At 41.4% G+C, this 25,134-nt stretch overlaps 1 protein-coding gene across 4 annotated transcripts in view; it reads left to right on the forward strand.

The window, feature by feature from the left end:
- Positions 1-977: 977 nt before the first annotated feature.
- The window catches only part of RUBCNL (rubicon like autophagy enhancer), a 58,787-nt gene continuing 34,630 nt past the window's right edge, over positions 978-25,134 (forward strand). The window contains exons 1-3 of one of the 4 annotated variants that reach the window (XM_036889688.2): positions 978-1,237; positions 5,890-6,287; positions 9,839-9,995. The gene's annotated coding sequence lies outside the window, so the exon portion shown is untranslated. Of the gene's footprint in view, positions 1,238-5,889; positions 9,996-10,020; positions 10,601-12,693; positions 12,870-25,134 lie in introns of those variants that run through there. The other 3 variants (XM_036889687.2, XM_036889689.2, XM_036889691.2) reach the window with 3 other exon arrangements.

Here is a 25,134-nt window from a genome sequence, read left to right on the forward strand (position 1 = left end):
GTTCAGTTTATCAAATGAACAAATTCATTCACCAACAGTGCATTTACTTCTTTAGGATCCTATGGGAATATGGGGGTTAAAAACGAAATATAGGAACAAGGTAAAAACTTACCAAGTGTGTATCTCCATAGGCAAACACATCAGTCACTATGTGACCCCCTTCAAGCCAAAGTTTAGAGTCTGAGAAAAACAGAGACTCAGTCAAAGTTCTTATTTGCTGTCATTTATTATATATCTGCCACTTCAGATATTTAAACCATCAAGGCATCCTTTGGTCTCTAACTATATAGAGGACTTGACCCACCCCTTGCATAAAAAAAGATTGAATTGTATATCCAGGAGAATAATATATATTAGGGAGTACCAGAGATGCATTTATTTATTTTTTTTTTTAGAGAGGGAGCCCTGAGATGGGATTTTATGATCTGAAGTGTAGATTAAATAAATTGTGGATGGTCATATGATAGACTGTTATACAGCTACTCAAACTCAGGTTTTTTTTAAAGCCTTTTCATAATATATATGTGTGTATATATATATATATATATATATACACACATATATATATATATATATCTCATATGTGTACTTATAGATGCAAAAAGACAAAGGAAACATACCAAAATATTAAGAATGGTTGTCTATAAAGTGTAGGGTGATGTATGGTTTAGAATTTTAAAATATTTTTTCATTCCAGCTATCCTACAATGAATATGTTTCATTCAAAATCAGAAAAAAACATTTTTAAGAATTGTACTCCCAAAGTGTCTAATCTATTTTCTGGAACTTTAGCAAATACGATTAAAGCAGATGTTGATAAGGTCAGGAGGATGAATTTGATCATTTTGTGAACTATTTACTTTGGTTCCTTGGCCCCGTGCTACCCCACAATAAAAGCTTTTTAGAGTTGCTGGAGAAGCAGTTTGAGGTCCTTTCCCTTCAGTGAGTCATTGGCATTATTGTTGCCAAGAGGTCACTGATGCTCAAGAATAATCCAGAAGTGCCCACTTGCTTACATCTCCACTCAGTAGCCTCTGTAAGCGGTGAACGGCCGTGTGCTGAGGTTTAGGGGATCTCTACTGGAAGTTAGAGATCTCACTTCTGGACCCGGCTCTGACTTACGCTCCTACTATGGGCTTAGACAGGGAGCTGCACGGACTTGTTGGCCCTAAGCTCTAGTTCAGCTCTACCTAGATCTACGCAAAGGAGTCGAGCACAGGAAATGGGAACTGCATGGGTAAGTTCATGACAACTGTATGAGCAAATGGGAAGGTTTTCTTTCTGATGACTTAAATATCTTTAAAAGATAATCAGTTGTTTAAAGCAAAACCAGGACTGTACTAAATATTCATATTATTTATTTTAATTTTCATAGTCACCATACTGAAGAAGATACTCTTGTCATGTATTCTTACAGATGAGCAAACTGAGGCTTTGAGACCTTAACTATCTAGCCCAGGGTCAAATAAACATCATTTATATCTTATTGCTTTGTGTCCGTGACACAGTACACATTTCCTTTGCTAAAAGTATGTGGGAGGGAGGAAAGTATATTGAGTAATTACTATATTTAGCTGCTTGAATAAATGCCTCTCTTTGTTGAAAGAAAAAAGACATTTATTGTGACACATTACCAAGTTACTTATAAAAGTAAATGTGAAAAATCTGTAAAAGAGAATGTCTGATTCACTGAAAGGGAAATGACCTGAGAGCTGATGGATTAGGACAAAGACCAGTTGGGCTTCAGGAACATTTAGAGGGCAAGTACCCACCTTTTTGTGGCAATGGTCAAGGAGGAGAGAACAATAATGTAAATGAATATTTGTATTTTAAACAGGTTATGTCGTTTATAATTTCCATATGAAATAGGAGGAAAAAACAATGAAAACAAGATAAATAACAACTGCCCCATTTTCTGCCACAAGTAGAATTTTAGTCAAGGGAAAGAATATATTAAAAAGAACACACATTTTTACCTACTAAGTTTGATGGTACAAATTCCTCTGAATGAACCTGAGCCTTTCACATGATCTCAGACACTACCCAGGTCCATGAGATATTACATGGCTCTTCCTCCTTTTTCAGTGGTATCAATGCTGACCAGGGGAAACTGCATGCATGTGCGTGTGTGCACGTGTGTGCATGTGTGCATGTGTGTGTGTGTGTGTGTGTGTGTGTGTGTGTGTGTGTGTGTAGGGCTAATGAAGCAAGCAACTAACAGAAGTTTGTTTTAAAAAGCTAGCATTTATTAAGTTCTTACACTGTACTGGAAACAGTACCTCATTTTTAAAAATAATATATCATTTAATCTTCATAAAGACCCATATACTGGGTATTATTATCCTTTTTTACAGATGAGGAAATTAAATTATAATGAAATTATACCAAGTTCTGCATTTGCCTGTTTAGTTTCTCCCATTTTGTCACTCCTGACAGGCAGTCTTGCTAGTTTGAGAAGAGTCTAAAACAATGTATCTAATGAAAGAGAGAAACCAAAAGTTGTTAAGGCTTCTGTTGAGATAGAACTTGGGTTACATTTTGAAAGGGGCAAGCCTGGGGGCAGCTTCTGGGTGTGAATGATCTGGAGGGGAGGCGGAGGGGGATGCAGTGAGGCAGTCGGGAGATCGCCTTTGATGATCCTCAAGAAATGCACAGAAAGGGTTTGGGCTGCATTTCAATTATTGTTGGTTGTTGAAATGTGCTTAAATAAAGACTTTACCTCCTTAATCCTCTCACATCTCATCATAGGGAGGTAACTATTGACAGAAGAGGAATGGGAGCTCATTGTCATCACAGCGGCCTCCTGCCCGTTACCATCACACAACAGCTGTGGGGGTTTCAGCATCTGCCGTGTGTGTGGCACTGTTCTTAGTGCTTTACACCTGTTATTTTACTTAACTTCTACAACTTCTTTGTAAAGTATGTGTTTAGGTAACAGCAACCATATATTGGATGCTTCCTGTGTGCTAGACATTGTGTTAAGTACTTTACATTTATCATCTCATTTACACTCAACAGTGGTGTATATATATGCTCTCTCAACAAAACAAAGGCTAGAAGAGTCCTCTCTTTACCTCTCAATATCAATTTAAAGGGACCTAATTTATTTATCTGCATCCTTCCTTCACATCCCGAAATCATCCAAGCCAAAGCGCGGTGGTCATTTTTGAAGAATCTGATATTCTTGACTTGATGTCAATCTCAAGAAATGGAAAAGTCAATCATGCCAAAGACAGTAGGAAAAAGGAATTTCAAAGTCTATTTGGTAACTAAGCACATGCAGAGCAAGAAGAGACAGAGTGTTCTGAGCTGAAAATGCAGAGAGTCTGAGTTATGGTCCAGAACAAATGAGTAGCTCAGAATGAATGACTAAGGACTTTGCCACAGTGTTCTCTGCTCTGGCTATTAGGTCACCCCAGGAAAACACACAGCTATTTAAGGACAGAAAAGAGTTTTGTGTATACCCTCCAGCTGCTCCCTCGCCTTCTTGCAGGCTCTGAAAAAAATCAGTGGCGGATGCTCACAGGCAATTCAGTTTCTGCCGTTGATACTCAGTGCAGCCCAGGGCTCAGCAGTCCCAGCATCATTTAGGTGCTTGCTTCAGCATCTGGGTCCCCATCTGAGAATTACTGAATCAGACTCTGCATTTTATCAAGATTCAAGGCGATTCCTATGCAAGCTAAAGCTTGAGAACTTAGGAAATACTAGATCAACAAGGAAGGAAAATGCTAACGTCAGTAGGCTCCCAACCTGATCCCGGTGTCCAGACCCCTTCAGCAGCACCCACTGCCTTTGGGCTAAGGCTCCAGCTCCTTCATGTGGCTTTAGACTCTCCAGCTTCCTCTCCTCACTCTTCCTTCTTAAGTTCTAGCCAAGTTCAATTTAGTGCAGCAACACGTACCAGCCAGGCTTTCTTTTTGTTCTCTGTTTTGCACGTAACTGAAATAGAACAGTTCTAAAGCCAAAGAAATATAGCATCAGTTAGAAACAATGAACATTAAAGAAGAGAGAGGTCTCCTGACCCCTAGGAGCCCAGAGAATGTGCACATGGCTAGGTCAGTGCGTTAGCTCCGCACACAGCTCAGTTCCAGAAGCACATCTCTTCCCAGGAGGATTCTGGAGTCAGAACTTTCAACTGATGGCATTTTTCAAGGGACTTTTTTGTTTTGTTTACACTTGGTTTGACTCACTGACAATAGCTCCAACACCAGAAAATGACAACAGGACTCTTGGGAGCCTTTCTTAGCTGACCAATGTTGTAATAATTCACTGATACTCTCTATTTGTCTTTCCTTTTACAAATAGGCCTAGTGTTTAGTGTTGTACATGATACGGGTGTCAGCTGTGTTGACAAGAATTTCATAAGCTCTTTCACCAGCCAGCCTAAAGAGCTTCCTCATGGCCTGGAATAGAATGAAGCTTCCTCTTGTTTGAGGAAAGTTACTATTGTGGGCTAACACTAGGCATTGATATTTTTAAACTGAATCCACATTTCCCGTATAAGTAGATAAGAGAGCTGGGTATTATCACAAATTCTTGGTTGCTTCAAGTCCATATGATTTAACTACAAATTACTCGGTAGTAGAGGCATTCATTCACAGCTAGTTAGAAAGAGAGACGGTTAATCTTTAAAGTCTCCAGATTACCAGTACACCAGTCATAGCTGCACAGACTCTATATTTTGCCAAAATTTATTTATTTATTCAGCAGATATTTTTAAAGGCCTATATTATGTTCAAAGCACTTTGATGATCAGAGAAAGAAAAAACTGAGGTATTTCCAAGAGAATGCAGGAAACTGCTTGGCAAGGATACTACATTGCTGCTCCAGAAACTGCATTTCATCAGTGCAACCAAAATCACTAGATCTTTTGTGGTCTGCACCAGTTTCCTATTGCTGTAATAGCACTAGTTCCCTATTGTATGGCTGTAAGACCTTCCTATTGCTGCTTTGTATTATTAAGAATTTAGTGGCTTAAAGCAATACAAATTTATTATTCAGTTCTGGAGGTAAAATGTCTGGAGTGGGTCTCAACTAAAATCAGAGGGTCAGCAGGCTGCATTCCTTTTGGACTTTCTCTGGAAGAATCCCTTTCCTTGTCTGTTACAGCTTCCAGAGGTTGCCTGCATTCTGTGGTTCATGGCCTGCTTTTGTCTTCAGAGCCAGCAAAGGCTGGTGGAATTGTTATCATATCACATTGCCCTGACTCTCCTGCCTCCCTCTTTTAAGGATAAGGACTCTTGTGATTACATTGGGTCACGTGCATTGTCCAGCATAATCTGCTCATCTCAAGGTCAGCTGATTAGCAACCTTAATCCTATCTGCAGCTGGAATCCCCCCTTGCCATGTAACATAGCAAAATTAAAGGTTCTGGGGATTAGGATGTGGACATGGTTGGGGAACCATTATTCTCCCTGTTCAGGATGTGATTTAATCTGACCAAACTCACTGGAGATTAATATATAAACAACAATGATAATTTATTACTATTTACTATGCAAAATGAAACTTTGGAGTTGTGGAGTGGGTGGAAATGGCCATGATGGCTAGTTAGCACCTTCTTTCCCTGTAGACAAATGGACACAGAAAATATATTTTTAAATAGAAGATAGCTTGGAAAGCATGAAATCAGATCACCCCATCAAGCTTAGTGACTTCGATGGCTGGTGAAATGAATGTGGAGAAAAGCTGTTGCTTGAATCCGCCTCTGTGATAGAGATGTAACTTCTGTTCAGACTGGAGACCAGTGTGCGTCGGTATTCTTTGTACTGTACATTAAAACTTTTTATCTTAACGTGACAAAATAATTTATTGAGAAAGTCTTTTATAATCTGTTGGTGCTGGTGATTTACTGAAAAATTCACTTGTTTTGTTCTTATTACTTTGCAGAAACATCCAAATGAATGAAACCACTTTTCCCTCATCTCCCTGAAGAGGGCTGGTGGGGGGCTGTGAGCAGGGGACACACTGTGAAGGGACGACCTGTGGGCGCTGACTGGCCAAACCCCGAAGAGCCTGGTGAAGGATCCTTGCACGCACAGAGAGAGGCATGGAGCAATGGAACTGCCCAAATTAATAGACTTATAAAATGAGAATCCCTGCAGTGGCCATGATGAAACAAAGACCAGAAATATTTCCTTGAATATTTACATAAGCATGTGGTGTCTTGAGAAATTCTAGGAAGGGGGCAAGTCCTTCCAATATGTGACAGATTTTTCTTGCCACTTTTTAAAATGGGGATACCAAACTGACTTAATTCGATTTAGAAAAAAGTTTAGAAAAATAAGGTAAGTTTTTTCTCTCTGTACCAGAGTTATGGAGGAAAATTCACACCAGCCATGCAGGATTTTATCTAGGTGTTTCAGCCTTTCCTTGTGGAAATTACTTGGGAACTTGTCTAAACTGGGCCACAAGGTTACCACAAAAACTAATAACATGTCAGGCAGGCAACACTGAAGTACCAGGTCAGGTCTAGGAAGCAGATGTGGAAAATATAAAATGTGGTCAATGGATTGAGGTCCAAAGGTAGGAAAACATGAAGAAAGTGCGCAGAGCAATTGGTGGGCCATGGTGGACCTTCAGGCAATTGAGGCAGCAGTGAGAGAGGTGACTGAAAATTGGGTTAAGATACTAGTAAAAAAAACTTTGGATGTTGACCAAGAAATTGCACGTTGGACACATTAACTGTTCCCAAACATGGGATAATCTTAGCTTAATGTCTTTGTCTTTTATAGCATGGCATCCTCATCACACCCCCAAGCCGTGTGAGCAGTTAAAAAAATTTATGAAACACTTGAGACATGCGAAGTGCAGGCCTAGATCCTGGGAGGCCATTGTAGAGGAAGAAAGTCAGAAATGAGTAAGGTCCTTCTGGATCCACAATCTGGTGGCAAGACAATACAAATCATTTAATAACTGTATTTCTAATGGAGACTCTTCACCATTGCCCTCATGTGACACCCCAAGATTTATGTGTACCACATTTTTCCTCAGGAAAACAGACCACAGGACAGGAGCGGCTCTGGGTCTACTAGTCCAGCTAAGGGCATCTTCGAAGAGGAAAAGTGGGAACTGTGTAATGAAGAGAGAGAGAGGGGGAGGGCACCAAGGGCACATGCCCGTCAGGCAGTCATCTCGGCTGGTACAGGCCGACCCTGCTGATCGGGGTTTGCCTGAAGCTGCAGGGTTATTGTGTCTGATGTTCTGGGCTGGAAGCAAACAGCATTTTCACCTGGGTGCACAATCCTTTTGTTTTAACTCCCAGTCTCTCTTAAAGAGTCTTTTTTCAGGATTTGGCATCTCTGAATAAGCCCCACATACCCCAAGCTACATATCACCAGCAGAAGCAAATAGCACAATGGCTGGGCTAGTCTTCCTTCCAAATGAGGGAGTGTAACAGCCCAAAAGGTGGGCTCTGATACCCCCAGAGGAAAGAAAAATAGGGCAAGATTTGTTAAAATTCCAGAAAAGAATTTCCAGGGGCAGGAGCTCTCTCTTAGCATATTGCTTTCACTTGGGCTTTTACTCTAAAGAAGTATTACATCATGATAATAGACTTTAAACACATACCTACATGAATGTATATTCACACATATATAGTTTATTATGGAAAATATACATAACATAAAATGTACTATTTTACCCATTTTTAAATATACAATTCAGTGGTATTATGTACATTTGAATAATGGGCAACCATCACCACTATCCATTTACAGAAGTTTCTCATCATCTCAAATAGAAACTCTGTACCCATAAAACAGTAACTCACCATTTCCTCTCCCCCAGCCCCTGGTGACCTTTATTCTATTTTCTGTCTCTTTGAATTTGCCTATTCTAGGTTCCTCATATAAGTGGTATCATTCAAATGTGTCCTTTTGTAGCTGCGGATGTTTCAGACAGACCAAAGGAAAAGAAACCGAGACAAGCCAAATGCAGTTCCCTTGGGTCTGTTACAGCCTGAGGCACATCCCGGCTTCCCTGCCTGCCAAGACCATTCCTCTGTCCCTGGACATCCATACAGGGATGATGCCATTAGGGTCCTCCTCCTAGCTCATTATGCAGTTCATCTCATCTCATTTCCTTCCTCTTTTATACAGAGACTGATTTCCCCTTTGCTGACTCTGTCAGCTGAGCTCACAACCAGGGTTGCATCTATACCACGGCACAGGTTACTTCTTGAGCAGCTTGGCTGGGTTTGGGTAGCAGCTGCCAGGTTTCCAGTCTCCTACGAGGCTGTCCTGCCACAGTGGGACTTTGTGTGTGTGTGACCGCTGGGTGCTGGGTTTGAGCCCTGCTAGCTGAAATGGTGAGTTCTTCCTGACACTCACTGCCCTTGAGACCCAGGGCTTGGAGGGCACTGGGACCTGGAAGATGACCTTTCCCGTGAAAAACAAAACAAAGCCAGCCTCTGCTTTTCCTGCATGGTTCTTGGTTTGCAGTTATCAGTGACTTTCCCAGAACTGACCAATTGATTAGGCAGTCTTGGAAAGCTCATCCCTCAGCATTTAGGGCTTGGGGAATTCTACTTCCAGATCCCAAGGGGACAGAACAGATTTTCAGTGAGTGTTCCTAATTTGAAAAATCTGCCCTTAAACTTTCTTAGTTCTAGAATTCTCTTCCAGACTGTGGGTCTCCTTTATCTGTGATTAGATGTTGAATGTTTATATTCAAATGAGTAGGATGCCCCACACAACGGCACAGAGACCAGCCTATTTACCTATTGGTAAAGATGATTTTGAAATGGCTTCAGAGGCAACTGACCAAACCTTACCTTATGGTCTAAAATCTCCTAGTCTCTCCAAGAATGCTTTTTTTTTTTTTGCCTCTATGTCCAGTCTACCACATAGTACAGTGTGCTTTTTTGTTTTTTTTTTTGACTAGTAGACCCACTAATTTACTTTGCATGGCATTTGTTCTTGTTTTAAGATTTTTTTCCCTCTTAGCTTCCTTCTGATTTATCTCCTCTTTTAAATATTCATGGAAAAGGCTCTTACTTGGCCCCTGAATTTAATTATTCTTCTGGGTCTTGCTGGTGGCATGGGAGAAACTGTAAGTAAGGTTTGGTGTTAGATGCATCCGCCTTCCAAGCCTGACTGTGCTACTTACTAGCTGTGTGACCTTGGACAAGTAACTTAACCTGCTCTGTGAAATGGAAATAAATGACTTGTTATTCTCATGGATACTGATATGACTACTTAAAATAATTAGGAAAAGTACCTGATAACAGGTAGTGACAAACTTTAGCACACACCCCACAACCTTTTCTTTCTAATTTAGTTTAAGATAAGCCCTGCCCAGTTGGTCTTCAGTGGACCTGATTCCTGTGACAGAGCCCCAAACGTTTAGAGTTTTCAGGTCTGAGCTGGTCTAAGCTTCAAACAGGCTGCCCTCAATGAAACATGCTAGTATTCACTTGATTTTTAGATAATGGTTCCTAAGGTCTTCATCTGAAGAGGCAGCCACAACTTGGCGCTGCCCCACAAGCACTAGAAGCCAGGCTGTGCCCAGGAGGGGTTTGCTCCAGAGAGACAACAGCAAAAAAAGATCCAAGTACCTGTGACATCGTTCCACAACCTGGAAAGGACAAAGGACAAAGCCCAGAAACCGAGGGAGGGCTATGTGGTTGGTTTTACCCAGCAGAAGGGACTCTTCTAAGCAGGACAGGGCTGGCTCGCCTGCATTTTGTTATGGGGCAGGTAACTGGGAGACTGTTTCCCCATGAGAAGTTAGGGTGCTGCTGAAGCTCCCTAGCGTCGGAGGGAGGACATGCGCTCAGCCCTACTTACAGTGTGGGCTTAGGTTTCTATTTGTGACAACTTTCTGTATTGGTTGGCAGCTTCTCCCCAGCGTCCACCTCGATCTGGTTGCAGTCCTCGGCGCTGCTCGGATGGGATTCCAAACCCTCGCTGCCGGAGGACAAGGTGACCATTAGTTTGGAGAAATGCTGACCCTGAAGTCCTCGGGTGGGGATCCTCGTGGAGTAGCCAGCTGATGTCTGAGAGAAGCGTCGCCCGCTCTGGGGAAATTGCAGGTTCCCGCTGGGCCCATCGATTTCAGTGTAGATAGATTAGTCGGGAGGCTCAGTCTGCGTTTCAGGCAGTTGCACTGAATGCTAAATACTGCAGCCTGGGGGCGCTGGGGGTGGGAAGTCCTCTCCGCCAGGCCTGTTTATCTCCTTACTTCAACTCTGAAAGCAGAGTTTGGTCCGGGCCCTTAAAGGAGGGCAGGGCGTGATTTCGAGAGGCACACCAGGAGAGGCGAGCGCAGCGGGTCCTGGCTGTCCGCAGCCGGCGCCGCCCAGGGCCTGGGGGGCGGGGGCGGAGGGAGGACCGCGGGGCCCCAGGTTCCTTCCAGCTTGCGTCCCCCGCGTCCGCCCGCCAGCAGCAAGCCCGGCAGTGGCGCTTCGCTTCCCCGGGTTGCTTCTCGGGTTGCGCGGCCGCCAGGGCCTCGGTGGGGGTGGAGGGTAGCGGGGCGGCGTCAGGAAGCCGCTTCCCCCTCCTCCGTCCCTCTCGGCCGCTGCGGAGCGCGGTGACCTTGCAAGGCGGCTCCGAGGCACGCGAGCGAGGAGGCGACCAGCTGGCTCACCTGGCGCGCCGCGGTGAGCCGGCCGGCCGGGGCGGGGGCGCGAGGGGCGCGGAGCCCCGGGTCATCCCGGGGTAGGTCCGGGCAGTGCCGCGGCCCTTTGGAGAACGTGGGAACGGGCTGCTCCGAGGGGGTGGCGGATTTATGTGGAGCTGACTTGCAAAGAGTTGGGGTAAACGACCCGGTGCTCCGAGTGGGACCTCAACCCACTTCGGCGCACCGCGACTCGCAGTGAGCCTAAAGCCTGCGCCCTGCATGGTCCCAGGTGCTGTGTGTCGGACTCGGGGGCTTTTCTCGGTACCCCGCAAGTGGGCACACAGAAGGCGAAGACCCCCGGAGAACCCCTTCCCAATACACCCAAACCTATGGGTATCTGGTGACAAAAAGCAAGAAAAACCAGCTTACCCCAGCTGGTTAGAGCAAGACAGCGCGGCGTATTGTGTGGTCCGCGCGCCGCACGTGAAGTCCACCTGCTGAGAGAGCAACGCGGGCGGCGGGATTGCCGCGTTTCACCCCCACCACTGGCGCCAGAGGATGCCCTAAACCCACCTCCTGCGAAACCGGTGCTGTCAGCTTGGGGAATGTGCAGAACTTTCAAAGGGGGGTTATTTAGCCCTAGATGGGAATTAAGACCCAAAGAAAAGGGTATATTCAAGAGCTGCCCTTGCTGTGTTATTGCAGTGGAATCTGGAAGGATCTTTGAATTGGAGAACCCATGGGTGGGCAACCTTGCGTTTCTTATTCCCTAAGGCCGAGTAGCAGCGAGGTCTTCTTGACAGGGCAGCAAAGCTCCTTGAACTTCAGTTTGCTTGTGTGAGAAGTGGGAGGATACTCCTGCCCTGCGTTATTGACTGGTTGGAAGATAACTAGTGGGGGCGGGGGGAATAGAATTTTGAAAAGTGTAAAATATGGTTTCTACAAATTAAGGTATCCCACATGGCTGCCCACCACACCCTCGGGCCGCCAAAACAACCTTGTCTGGAGCAGAGTTGAGGCAACAACTTCCCGGTAGTGCTGGCGTTTGCCTGATGACCTGTCCACAGGGCGTGTCTGCTTCCCAGTCTCTTGGTGCAATTCCTATTCACTATACTCCCCGCCTGCAAATGCTCGTCACAGTGTGACATCAAGGGACGCAAACTTTGCCTTTTTCATTAAATTCTTTAGGACCTGTACAGAGTGTAGGAAGTGCTAGGAAAAGTCGATGAAAATTTAGAGTCTGGTGGCCTCTGGGGGTTAGATTTGATTAGACGTGTTCTTCATAAGACCATTAAACTCCGAAAACATGGTGAGCTTTCTGACACAGTTCTTGTTTTCTGACACAGGGAAAATTCTGTCAGAGCCAAGGATAAAAGCATTTTAATTTGAAAGATCTTGAGAGGAAGATAAGAGCTAAAGAAAGGGTACATTGTTTGCTAACACGTTTTCACTCATCTGAAGGCACACAATAGCAAAGACAAATTTGAATAGTTTCCCTTGTCACTAAATTAGAAATTCATATTTCTAATATGGAAAGCAACTTGGTTGGTTGTGTTACTGTTAAAATTTCAACAGTTCTTTTTAGATAAATATATCCAGTTTTCCAGAGATTGTAAACATGAGCAATATAGTGTCTGTGGGTCATACTGTATCTTTTCATACCAAAAAAAACCTCTGACTTTTTTTTTTTTCATTTTAATTAACAGGAGTTGAAAGATGACTCAGTTAAGAGGTTGTGAAATAAAACTAGGTCTCCTTAATTGTCCTGTCTTATTCCGAACTGTAAGTCTTTATAAAATAACACTGATGATGATAATAAGGCTGACTTTTATAGAATATTATGTGCCAGATTGAGATTTGCATGTTATAATTCTTTTAGGTCTCACAAAAATCTATAAAGAAACTGGATCGCAGAGAGGGTAAATGCCTTTCCCTTAGTCACATAGCTAGTGAGTGAGTAATAATCTCTCAGATTGGCATAAAATTATATTTGACTGGGACTCGTGGCTTCTTTTCTTAACTTCTGCACTATGTTTTACCACCCACGTGCAGGCGGCGTTGGGCGGGGGTAAGTAAGCCTGAGGATCTGGGCAAGGTTACAGGGTGCTGGCTGGGCAGCGGCCATCCAATCGCTGCGTGGGCTTTGGGGTGCATCCTCTCTGTGGGCCTCATCCACAAAATAGTGATAACAATCCCGTATTGAATGAATGCCTTATTTCTCACTGGACATGAAGTGTGAACTGTGATAGAAAAATGCTTCTCAGCATGTAAGAGGAAGTTTCAGTCAAGTGTCTTTGCCATCTGTAAAGGTAGGCTGAGCATGACAAATGGGCGGAAGCTGAAATAAACCACACAGTGTGATTAGACCAACAATTGTGTTTGAAATTTGTTTTGTTTTGTTTTAAATACTTTAGTTCTGTATACTTGGATCCCTAGCTTTACTATAAGAGATAAATGCAAATTAGACCTCAAAGGTTTTTTGGCAACTAACATTGAAAAGCGATCACAGCCAGCAGGCACTTATCTTTACTTGATTTTAGCTGATGAAGATTGGGGGATAGAGGGGTTTTTTTTGCCTTTTTCTTTAATGCCAACAAGCTATCGTGGGGTCAGAAAACAACTCATCCCTGAAAATAGATGTAAGGTACTTCCCTATTCTGTCTTTCTTTATTTGGAAATTGTTCTTTGTTTATTTGGATGACCACTTCAAATATGAAATTCAAATACCAACTTTTGTATATGCATATTTTAAAGGTATTTTAAACAATATAGCTCAATTGTCAAGTTATTTGTACTGTCCCCTGACCTATATAAAACCTGCTTTTGTTTGTTTGGCGCTCTCTCTTGGCTTAGACCTTGATGTCTGTAGAGATTAGGGCTGAGGGAGGTAAGGATATCAATGTCCCTGATGTTGCCCAGTTCGCAGCAGCCACTCAGTGCTTGGTGTATTTTGATATTCTGGGGAGATGTTGGATCCATGGATTTCAAGGTCTTCCCTTCACCCCTGTGCTGTTGTTGGTCAGAATACGGGCTTGGGAGCAAGACTGCCTGGGTGTGATCTACCTCATTTTTTGTTAGCAGTATCTGTGTGTGTGTGTGCATAGAAAATTGATAACAGTGCCAGGCACATAGTCATTGCCATATGTGGGGAAGTTGGGGTTCCTATGGCCAGGATCCTCACAGAATTTAAACCACCAGCTGATGTTGTAACTGGCCTGTTGCTAGCCTACTGCTTCCACACCTTTAGGCAATAAGCTATTATTGCACTATATAGAGAGCTCGGCCCAGTGCTCTGGGGGGAGGCAGAGACGCTAGTGCTTGACCTCTGGTCGGGAGAACAAGCCGGGCAATGAACCCTTTCACCCCACAGAACGTTTTGCTGTCAGTTTCTGTGGTCACAGTGAATTCATAGCGAACTTGCCGGGACTGAAATCCATTGGCACAACACCATGTAAGTGTTACTTATGAACTGATGGTGATGGGGAAGCTGTCTGAAGGTGAGTGCTATGGAAAAAAATAGGGCAGTAAGTGAGGGTAGTGCATACCTGTAGGGACGCAGCTTTCAAAAGGGTGAAAGTCTCAGTCTGAAGGTTAATTTGAACAAAGAGGGAAGGAAAGAGAATGGTGCAGGGATGCACAGGGGTATAGAAGTGTAGGCATATAGAGGTGATAGACAAGGAAATCAGAGAGGTAACTTAGGGACACATGGACAGATACTACAAATGTTGAAACTTTGGGTTTTTGGTTTTTATTTTTTTAGCTTTTACTCAGGAAATATTCTTCTGGAAAAATTTTAAACTTAGAAGTAGAGAGAATGTACATTTGTCCCATCTTTAACAATTGTCAACATGACTAGTTGTGTTTCATCCGTATCACCTAATGGCACTTACCACTGCATTATTTCAAAGCAAATTCAAGAAATCCTATCAATTATTTCTAAGTCCTTCTGTTTATATTTCTAAAAGATAGGTACTTAACCAAGCATAACTACAACACTTAACCTCTTTGGCTTTGCTTCCCATCTATAAATCCGGACTGGCAGAACCTCCCTTGCAGTCCTGGTTGAAAGATAAGGATGGATGCTTGAAGCCCTCCGTGTAGGGTCTGGCAATGAGCGCCCAGTTACTCGTAGCCACCATGCTAATGATACCATCTTGATCTGCCCCTGTTTTATTTCTGTTCTTTTTCTAGATAATTCTGTCTTGGCATTTTCACTTCTACTTCCTCTCTCTTCTCCGTACTACTTTAGCACACATATTCATAGTAGTCCTTTCGCCTACTCTCTGTTTCCCCTTTTAACTTTAGGTGCTGTTGCTCACATCCTGCCTTGAAACTTGTGCTCCTATGACCCTGTGGCCCATGAAATGCCAGTGTTCTCTACAGTCTTCCTAGAACTTTTTGAAGGGAGATGGGATCTTCTTCCCATTTCATTTTTTTGACAGCACCATTGAGACTGAGATAGAATTCATGTAACATACAATTCACCCACTTAAAGTGGTTTTAGTGTGTTCACAGATATGTGCCAACATTACCACAGTTATTTTAGAACATTTAGAACCTCAAAAAGATACCCTGTAGCCTTTAGGTATCACCCTCTATGTTCCCATCCCACCCTGAAGCAACCACTAATCTATGTTCTGTTTCTATGGATTTGTTTATTTTGAACATTTCATAAAAAGTGATAGATAGATACATACACACACACAAACATATATGCAATATCTTTTGTGACTGGCTTCTTTCACTTAGTGTAATGTTTTCAGGACTCATCCATGTATTAGCATATATTAGCTCTTCACTTCTTATTATGGCTGAATAATATTGCACTGTGTGGCCGGAGTACATTTTGTTTATCCATTCATCAATTGATGAGCATTTGTTTCTCCTTTTTTTTAAAAATATCATTAATGTACAATTACTTGAACAACATTATGGTTACTAGGCTCCCCCTATTATCATTTCCCCTCCACATACCTCATTACAGTCACTGTCCATCAGTGTAATAAGGTGCTATAGACTCATTAATTGTCTTCTCTGTATATACTGCCTTTCCAGTGCCCCAACCCCCAATACATTATGTGTGCTAATCGTAATGTCCCTTTTTCCCTCTTATCCCTCCCTTCCCACCCATCCTCCCCAGTCCCTTTCCCTTTGGTAACTGTTAGTCCATTCTTGTGTTCTGTGAGTCTGCTGCTGTTTTGTTCCTTCAGTTTTTTCTTTGTTCTTATGCTCCACAGATGAGTGAAATCATTTGGTACTTGTCTTTCTCCACCTGGCTTATTTCACTGAGCATAATACCCTCTAGTTCCATCCATGTTGTTGCAAATGGTAGGATTTGTTTTCTTCTTATGGCTGAATAATATTCCATTGTGTATATGTACCACATTTTCTTCATCCATTCATCTACTGATGGACACTTAGGTTGCCTCCATTTATAGGCTATTATAAATAGTGCTGTGATAAACATAGGGGTGCATATGTCTTTTTCAAACTGGGCTGCTGCATTCTTAGGGTAAATTCCTAGGAGTGGAATTCCTGGGTCAAATGGTATTTCTGTTTTGAGTTGTATGAGGAACCTCTGTACTGCTTTCCGCAATGGTTGAACTAGTTTACATTCCCACCAGCAGTGAAGGAGGGTTCCCCTTTCTCCACATCTTCGCCAACATTTGTTGTTGTTTGCCTTTTGGATGTTGGCCATCCTAACTGGTGTGAGGTGATATCTTATTGTGGTTTTAATTTGCATTTATCTGATGATTAGTGATGTGGAGCATCTTTCCATGTGCCTATTGGCCATCTGAATTTCTTCTTTGGAGAAGTGTCTGTTCAGATCCTCTGCTCATTTTTTAATTGGCTTATTTGCTTTTTGTTTGTTGAGGTGGGTGAACTCTTTATATAATTTGGATGCCAACCCCTTATCAGATATGTCATTTATGAATATATTCTCCCATACTGTAGGATGTCTTTTTGTTCTACTGATGGTGTCCTTTGCTGTACAGAAGCTTTTTAGTTTGATATAGTCCCACTTGTTCATTTATGCTTTTGTTTCCCTTGCCCAGGAAGATATGTTTATGAAGAAGTTGCTCATGTTTATGTCCAAGAGATTTTTGCCTATACTTTTTTCAAAGAGTTTTATGGTTTCATGGCTTACATTCAGGTCTTTGATCCATTTTGAGTTTACTTTTGTATATGGGGTTAGACAATAATCCAGTTTCAATCTCTTACATGTAGCTGTCCAGTTTTGCCAACACCAACTATTGAAGAGGCTGTCATTTTCCCATTGTATTTCCATGGCTCCTTTGTCGTCTATTAATTGACCATATATACTTGGGTTTATATTTTGGCTCTCTATTTTGTTCCACTTGTCGATGGGTCTATTCTTGTGCCAGTACCAAATTGTCTTGATTACTGTGGCTTTGTAGTAGAGCTTGAAGTCAGGAAACGTAATTCACCCTGCTTTATTCTTCCTTCTCAGGATTGCTTTGGCTATTTGGGGGTCTTTTGTATTTCATATGAATTTTAGAACTATTGCTCTAGTTCATTGAAGAATGTTGTAAGTATTTTGATAGTGATTGCACTGAATCTGTAGACTGCTTCAGGCAGGATTGCCATTTTGACAATATTAATTCTTCCTAGCCAGGAGCATGGGATGAAATTCCATTTATTACTGTCCTCTTTAATTTCTCTTAAGAGTGTCTTATACTTTTCAGGGTATAGGTCTTTCACTTCCTTGGTTAGGTTTATTCCTAGGTATTTTATTCTTTTTGATGCAATTGTGAATGGAATTGTTTTCCTGATTTCTCTTTCTGCTAGTTCATCGTTAGTGTATAAGAATACAACAGATTTCCGTGTACTAATTTTGAATCTCACAACTTTGCTGAATTCAGATATTATTTCTAGTAGTTTTGGAGTGGATTCTTTAGGGTTTTTTATGTACAATATCATGTCATCTGCAAACAGGGACAGTTTGACTTCTTCCTTACCAATCTGACTACCTTTTATTTCTTTGTGTTCTCTGATTGCCATGGCTAGGACCTCCAGTACTATGTTGGATAAAAGTGGGGAGAGTGGGCATCCTTGTCTTGGTCCCAATCTTAAAGGAAAAGCTTTCAGCTTCTCGCTGTTAAGTATAATGTTGACTGTGGGTTTTCTCATATATGGCCTTTATTATGTTGAGGTACTTGCCCTCTATACCCACTTTGTTGAGTTTTTATCATGAATGGATGTTGAATTTTGCCGAATGCTTTTTAAGCATCAATGGAGATGATCATGTGGTTTTTGTCCTTTTTGTTGATGTGGTGGATGATGTTGATGGATTTTCGAATGTTGTACCATCCTTGCATCCCTGGGATGAATCCCACTTGGTCATAATGGATGATCTTTTTGAAGTATTTTTGAATTCAGTTTGCTAATATTTTGTTGAATACTTTTACATCTATGTTTATCAGGGATTTGGGGCTGTAATTTTCTTTTTTTGTGGTGTCTTTGCCTGGTTTTGGTATTAGAGAGATGTTGGCCTCGTAGAATGAGTTTGGGAGTATTCCCTCCTCTTCTACTTTTTGGAAAACTTTAAGGAGGGGGTATTAGGTCTTCACTAAATGTTTGATAAAATTCAGCAGTGAAACCATCTGGTCCATGGCTTTGTTCTTAGGTAGTTTTTTGATTACCAATTCAATTTCTTTGCTGGTAATTGGTCTATTCAGATTTTCTGTTTCTTCCTGGGTCAGCCTTGGAAGGTTGTTTTTTTCTAGAAAATTGTCCATTTCTCCTAGGTTATCCAGTTTGTTACCATATAATTTTTCATTGTATTGTCTCACAATTTTTTATATTTCTGTGGTGTCCGTAGTGATTTTTCCTTTCTCATTTCTGATTCTGTTTATGTGTGTAGACTCTCTTTTTTTTCTTGGTATGTATGGCTAGGGGTTTATTTATTTTGTTTATTTTCTCAAAGAACCAGCTCCTGCTTTCATTGATACTTTCTATTGTTATAGTCTTCTCAATTTTATGATCTTTATTATGTCCCTCCTCCTACTGACTTTGGGCCTCATTTGTTCTTCTTTTTCTAGTTTCATTAATTGTGAATTTAGACTGTTCATTTGGGATTGTTCTTCTTTCCTGAGGTAGGCCTGTATTGCAATATATTTCCCTCTTAGCATGGCCTTCACTGCATCCTACAGATTTTCTGTTGTTGAATTATTGTTGTCATTTGTCTCCATATATTGTTTGATCTCTGTTTTTATTTGGTCATTGATTCATTGATTATTTAGGAGCATGTTGTGAAGCCTCCATATGTTTGTGGGCTCTTTCATTTTCTTTGTGTAATTTATTTCTAGTTTCATACCTTTGTGATCTGAGAAGCTGGTTTGTACAATTTCAATCTTTCTGAATTTACTGAGGTTCTTTTTCTGGCCTAGTATATGATCTATTCTTGAAAATGTTCCATGTGCTCTTGAGAAGAATGCGTATCCTGTTGCTTTTGGATGGAGTGTTCTGTAGATATCCGTTAGGTCCACCTGTTCTAATGTGTTGCTCAGTGCCTCTGTGTCTTAACTTATTTTCTTTCTGGTTGATCTGTCCTTTGGAGTAAGTGGTGTGTTGAAGTCTCCTAAAATGAATGCATTGCCTTATATTTCCCCCTTTAATTCTGTCAGTGTTTCACATATGTAGGTGATCCTGTGTTGTGTGCATTGATATTTATAATGGTTATATCCTCGTGTTGAACTGAGCCTTTTATCATTATGTAATGTCCTTCTTTGTCTCTTGTGACTTTCTTTGTTTTGAAGTCTATTTTGTTCAATACAAGTACTGCAACTCCTGCTTTTTTCTCTATTAGGTGCATGAAATATCTTTTTCCATCCCTTTACTTTCAGTCTGTGTGTGTCTTTGGGTTTGAAGTGAGTCTCTTGTAGGCAGCATATAGATGGGTCTTGTTTTTTTGTTTTTTTGTTTTTCTAAAATTTTTATTAAGGTATGATTGATATACACTCTTATGAAGGTTTCACATGAAAAAACAATATGGTCACTACATTCATCCATATTATGAAGTCCCCACCCATACCCCAATGCAGTCACTGTCCATCAGTGCAGCAAGTTGCCAGAGATCCACTATCTCCCTTCTCTGTGATACACTGTTCTCCCCATGATCCCCCACACCATATGTACTAACCATAATACCAGATGGGTCTTGTTTTTTATCTATTCAGTAACTATGTCTTTTGATTGGTACATTCAGACCATTTACATTTAGGGTGATTATCGATAGGCATACACTTATTGCCATTGCAAGCTTTGGATTCGTGGTTACCAAAGGTTCAAGGGTAATTCCCTTACTATCTAACAGTCTAATTTAACTCACTTCATTTGCTATTACAAACACAACCTAAAGGTTCTTTTTTAAATTTCCTCCTTCATTCTTTGTATGTTATGAATCATATTCTGTACTCTTTGTCTATCCCTTGGGTGACATCTATTTAGCCTTAGGAATACTTCCATCTATAGCATTCCCTCCAAAATGCACTGTAGAGGTCGTTTGTGGGAGATAAAGTCTCTCAGCTCTTTCTTATCTGAAAACTGTTTAATCCTTCCTTCAAATTTAAATGATAACCTTGCCAGGTAGAGTGTTCTTGGTTCAAGGCCTTTCTGCTTCATTGCATTAAGTATATCATGCTACTCCCTTCTGGCCTGTAAAGTCTCTGCTGAGAAGTCTGATGATAGCCTGATGGGTTTTCCTTTGTATGTGATCTTTTTTCTCTCTCTAGCTGCTTTTAAAAGTCTGTCCTTATCCTTGATCTGTGCCATTTTAATTATTATATGTCTTGATGTTGTCTTCCTTGGGTCCCTTGTGTTGGGAAATCTGTGCACCTCCATGGCGTGAGAGACTATCTCCTTCCCCAGATTGGGGAAGTTTTCAGCAATTACCTCCTCAATGACACTTTCTATCCCTTTTTCTCTCTCTTCTTCTCTTCTCTCTTCTCCCCTATAATGTGAATATTGTTCTGTTTGAATTGGTCACACAGTTCTCTCAATATTCTTTCATTCCTAGAGATTCTTCTTCTCTCTCTGAGCCACAGCATCTTTGTATTCCTCTTCTCTAATTTCTATTCCATTTACCGTCTCTTCTACTGCATCTTATCTGCTTTTAAATCCCTCCATTTTATGTTTCATTTCAGGTATGGAATTTCTTAATGATTGAATCTCCGACTTGAATTCGTTGCTGAGTTCTTGAATATTTTTCTGTACCTCCAGAAGTATGTTTATAATTTTTGTTTTGAAATCTCTTTCATGAAGATTGGTGAATTCAGTTTCATTTGGCCTTTTTCTGGGGTTTGTGAGATTTTGGTCTGAACCATGTTCTTTTGACGTTTCATATTTCTGTGTTGTGCCCAGTAGTGCCCAGAAGCTACAGTCTCTGGAGCTGCTCAGCCCCTAGAGTGAGGTTGGGGGTCACAGGGGAGTGGAGCTGGTGCCTGGGGGGAGGAAATAACTGTTTCCTGATTCCCGTCTGCAGTGCCTGTCTCCAGCATCAGAGCCAGTGGGCCAAGCACAGAGGTGTAAGCCTCTGTGCTTTGCATCTCCAGCTGTTACAGATGGGGCCTCCCTCCAGCTGGCCCAACACCAGCACAGTGGCTGCAGTTTTGTGAACCAGTGATGGCAGGTTAGGAGGATGGTGCAGCAGGCTGCATGACACAGTAGGGGGCCTTGGAGCTGAGCAGACAGCCAAGGGATGGAGCGCCTTAAGCTTCTCAAAGTTCCCAACCAGCTGGGCAGAGCACACCCAGACAACCTTGTCCAGCTCTCCCCCCACCACGCAGCAAGCTCCGTGCAGTCCCCACCCCCTCAGCAGCCCTTTTGCTGCTAGGAAGTCTCTCAGACCATCTGCCTTACCTCTGACACAGAGCAGCCGATTGTGGATCCCCATCCTCCACAAATGGCCAGAATCTCAGTCTCTCAAGCACTCTGCCTGTCCAAGCTCCCCAATGTCCACAGAACCACACAATGCAGGTTTCTGCTCACATAGCAGATCTCCAGGGCTGGGTGTTCAGCAGTCCCAGGCTTACACCCCCTCCCTCACTCAGTTTCTCTTCCTCCCACTGGTGAGCTGGGGTGGGGGAAGGGCTTGGGTCCCACTGGATCAAGGCTTTCATAGGTTACCCTGTTTGGTGAAGTCTGCCCTGTTCGTGAGGTCTGTACAGTCTGGTTCAGCCTTCTTTCTTGTTGTTGTTTTAGGGTTAATTGTATTAATTAACTATATTTTCATACTATTTGTGGTTTTGGGTGGAGTTCTCCATTCTCACCTTTCACGCTGCCATCTTGAATTTCCTTGTTTCTGCTTTTTAGCTATTATGAATAAAGCTGCCATTAACATTTGTATACAAGTTTTTGTGTGAACATATGCTTTCATTTCTCTTAGGTATATATTCAGGAGTGGAATTGATAGGTGAAATGGTAACTATATGTTAATTTCAGGAACTGCCAGGTTGTTTTCTAATATGACTTCCCATTTTATTTCACTGAGAAAGGTGGCAATCTATCCACCTTTCACTGTACCCTTACTTTGGGTAAATTTTTGTATTAATACTTGTTCTAAGTCTTACTTAGTTATCTAATTATATTCATGTATAAGTATTTCTTTTTTATTGCTTTTTATGTATAAAGTTTTTAGTGGAACATTACTTGAACAATGGTTCCCAAAGGAGAGGGTATGTACCTTTTCGTACGTACAAGATTCATTGGAAAGCAAGAACAAAATGCTATTTTGCCTCTTCAATAACCGATGTTGGGAAAACTGGACAGCCTCATATAAGAGAGTGAAACTGGCTTATTGTCTAGCTCCATACACAAAAGTAAACTCAAAATGGAGTCAAAGGCCTGAATATAAGTCATGAAACCATAAAACACTTAGAAGAAAACATGGGCAAAAATCTCTTGAATATAAGCATGAGCAATTATTTCCTGGACATATCTCCTTGGGCCAGGACAACAAAATAAAAAATGAACAAGTGGGACTACATCAAGTTAAAAAGCTTCTGCACAGCAAAGGACACCATCAGAAGAACAAAAAGGCATCCTACAGTATGGGAGAATATATTCATAACTGACTCATCTGATAAGGGGTTAACATCTAAAATATATAGAGAACTCTTAGGCTTCAAAATCCAAAACACAAATAACCTGATTAAAAGTGGGTGGAGCACCTGAACAGACATTTCTTGAAAGAAGAAATATAAATGGCCAACAGGCACATGAAAAGATATTCCACATTGCTAATCATCAGGGAAATGCAAATTAAAACCACAGTGAGATAACACCTCACACCAGTTAGAATGGCTACTATCCAAAAGACAAGAAATAACAAATACTGGCAAGGATGTGGAGAAATTCAAAACCTCCTACACTGTTGGTGGGAATGTAAATTTGTGTAACCACTGTGGAAAGCAGTATGGAGGTTCCTCAAAAAACTAAAAATAGAAATACCATTTGACCCAGTAATTCCACTTCTAGGAATTAACCAGAGGAAAACAAAATCCTTGATTCAAAAAGAAATATGTACTCTTACGTTTATCACCACACTACTTGCAATAGCCAAGATATGGAAGCAACCTAAGTAATCCATCAATATATGAATAGAGAAAGAAGATGTGGTACATATACACAATGGAATATTATTCAGCCATAAAAAGAAAAAAGTCCTGTCACTTGCAACAACATGGATGAATCTAGAGGGTATTATGCTTAGTGAAATAAGCCAGGAGGAGAAAGACAAATACCATATGATTTCACTTATTTGTGGAATATAAAAACAAAGCAAAAGAGAAGGAACAAAATAGCAATAGACTCATAGATACTGAGAAGGGACTAGTGGTTACCAAGGAAAAGGGGTTGGGGAGGGGTGGGGGGGTAGGGTGAGAGGGATAAAGGGGCCCAATCACAATGTAAGTTGGTCATGAGGATGGCAGTACAGCATGGAGAATATAGCCGATGATTTTGTAACATCTTTCTACATTGATAGATACTAACCCCCTAGAGGAGGTGAGGATTTGATAACGTGGGTAACTGTTGAACCACTGTGTTGTATATTTGAAACCAATATGAGATCATTTATCGACAATACTTTAATACAAAAAAAGAGTATTCAAGAAAATAACAGCAGTATAAAACCAATGAAAACAAAATGTTATTTTTATGAATGTTTTATAATTACATAATGTATTAGAATAGCTGTTATATTTAAGGTTTGTAAATAAGTAGTCCTATATTGGACATGTATGTGCAAAGATTTTTTTTACAAATAGGAAGGCATAATCACAAAATTCTGGGGACAACTGTATTAATGACATGGAATCAAATATAGCTGCGTGGTTCTTAGTCCTACATTTTGTGACAAATGTGATGGGAAAATTCTTAAAAATTACATTGCTAATTAAATTGCAAACATCCTGCTAATTTTAGCCCAAATGTAAATGCCAGTGGAAGGAGCTTTGGATCAGGTGTCAGACTTTTGTTTTTGTTCTACTTCTGCTCGTTACTAATGGTGAGACTTTGGGCCAGCTCCCTAACGGTCATTGTGCAGAATGAGAGTGGTAACTGTGACATATGCGGTGACCACAGGAAGTGAGTCGTTTGTGTGTCTTGGGCAACCCTGCAGTTTTCTCAGGCAAAAACTCTGGCATTCCTCAGTCTTTGCCTTCGTTTGTTCTTCCCCTTCGCACTCTACCTCACCTGTTTCCCATTATTGCTTTCTTTCCTTCCTCTGTGTTCTTCTGACAGCAGACCTTGAGAATTAAGGGTCATCGTTGGTCAGAGAGGTGATGCCATCAGCCACCATTGCAGTTTGCCACCGTTTCCTTCCTGGTGCTTTTAAAATTAGAACACAGTGTTCAGCACGTGCTGTGTTAAAGATGCAGCTGTAACGAAAATCACAGTTTACTCCGATTCCTGGCCACTGTTGTGGAAGCTGTGGAGTCACATTACTGGGCTTCTTAATGGTTTCTGTTCAATATGTGATAGTTTAAATCTGTTGACATCCTTGGGGATGGTGAGTCTTTGCTTAAAGTCAAAGCATGAGGGAAGTAGGTACAGAAAGATGGGAAGAGGTTTTGGGGAACAGCATTAACCAAACAGCTCACAGGCTTTAGTTAAAGATAGATTCCCTCTCTGTTTTCAAGTGTTTATTACCGGGCATGCTCAGTAAGACGCCATAAAATTGAATGGAATGGATTTTACCTTTCACCCTAAACTCTGGTTTGTGATTTCTACTCTGTAACATTCTTTATTCTAAGGGAATGGTTAGCAGACATTTTAGGTCATGATCTCCAATCTCTTCTAAAGAGTGACATCTATTCATTGCTTCCTTTCTTGGGCAGCAGAAATAACCAACATAACCATACATAGGTCTGTTTGCTCATCCTTTCATTCATACACTCAAAGAATACATTTACTGAGCGCCTGTTATGTGCCCCCACTCTAGGTTCTGCGGATAGAGCAGTGTCCAAAATAAAATTTTTTTGAAAAGTTCCCTTAGAGATCCTACATCCTAGTGGGTGTTAATCATGGAGGTTAAATACAATGAGGATTAGT

Source organism: Manis pentadactyla, chromosome 17 (genome assembly GCF_030020395.1).
Source record: "Manis pentadactyla isolate mManPen7 chromosome 17, mManPen7.hap1, whole genome shotgun sequence".
Classification (NCBI taxonomy): domain Eukaryota; kingdom Metazoa; phylum Chordata; class Mammalia; order Pholidota; family Manidae; genus Manis; species Manis pentadactyla.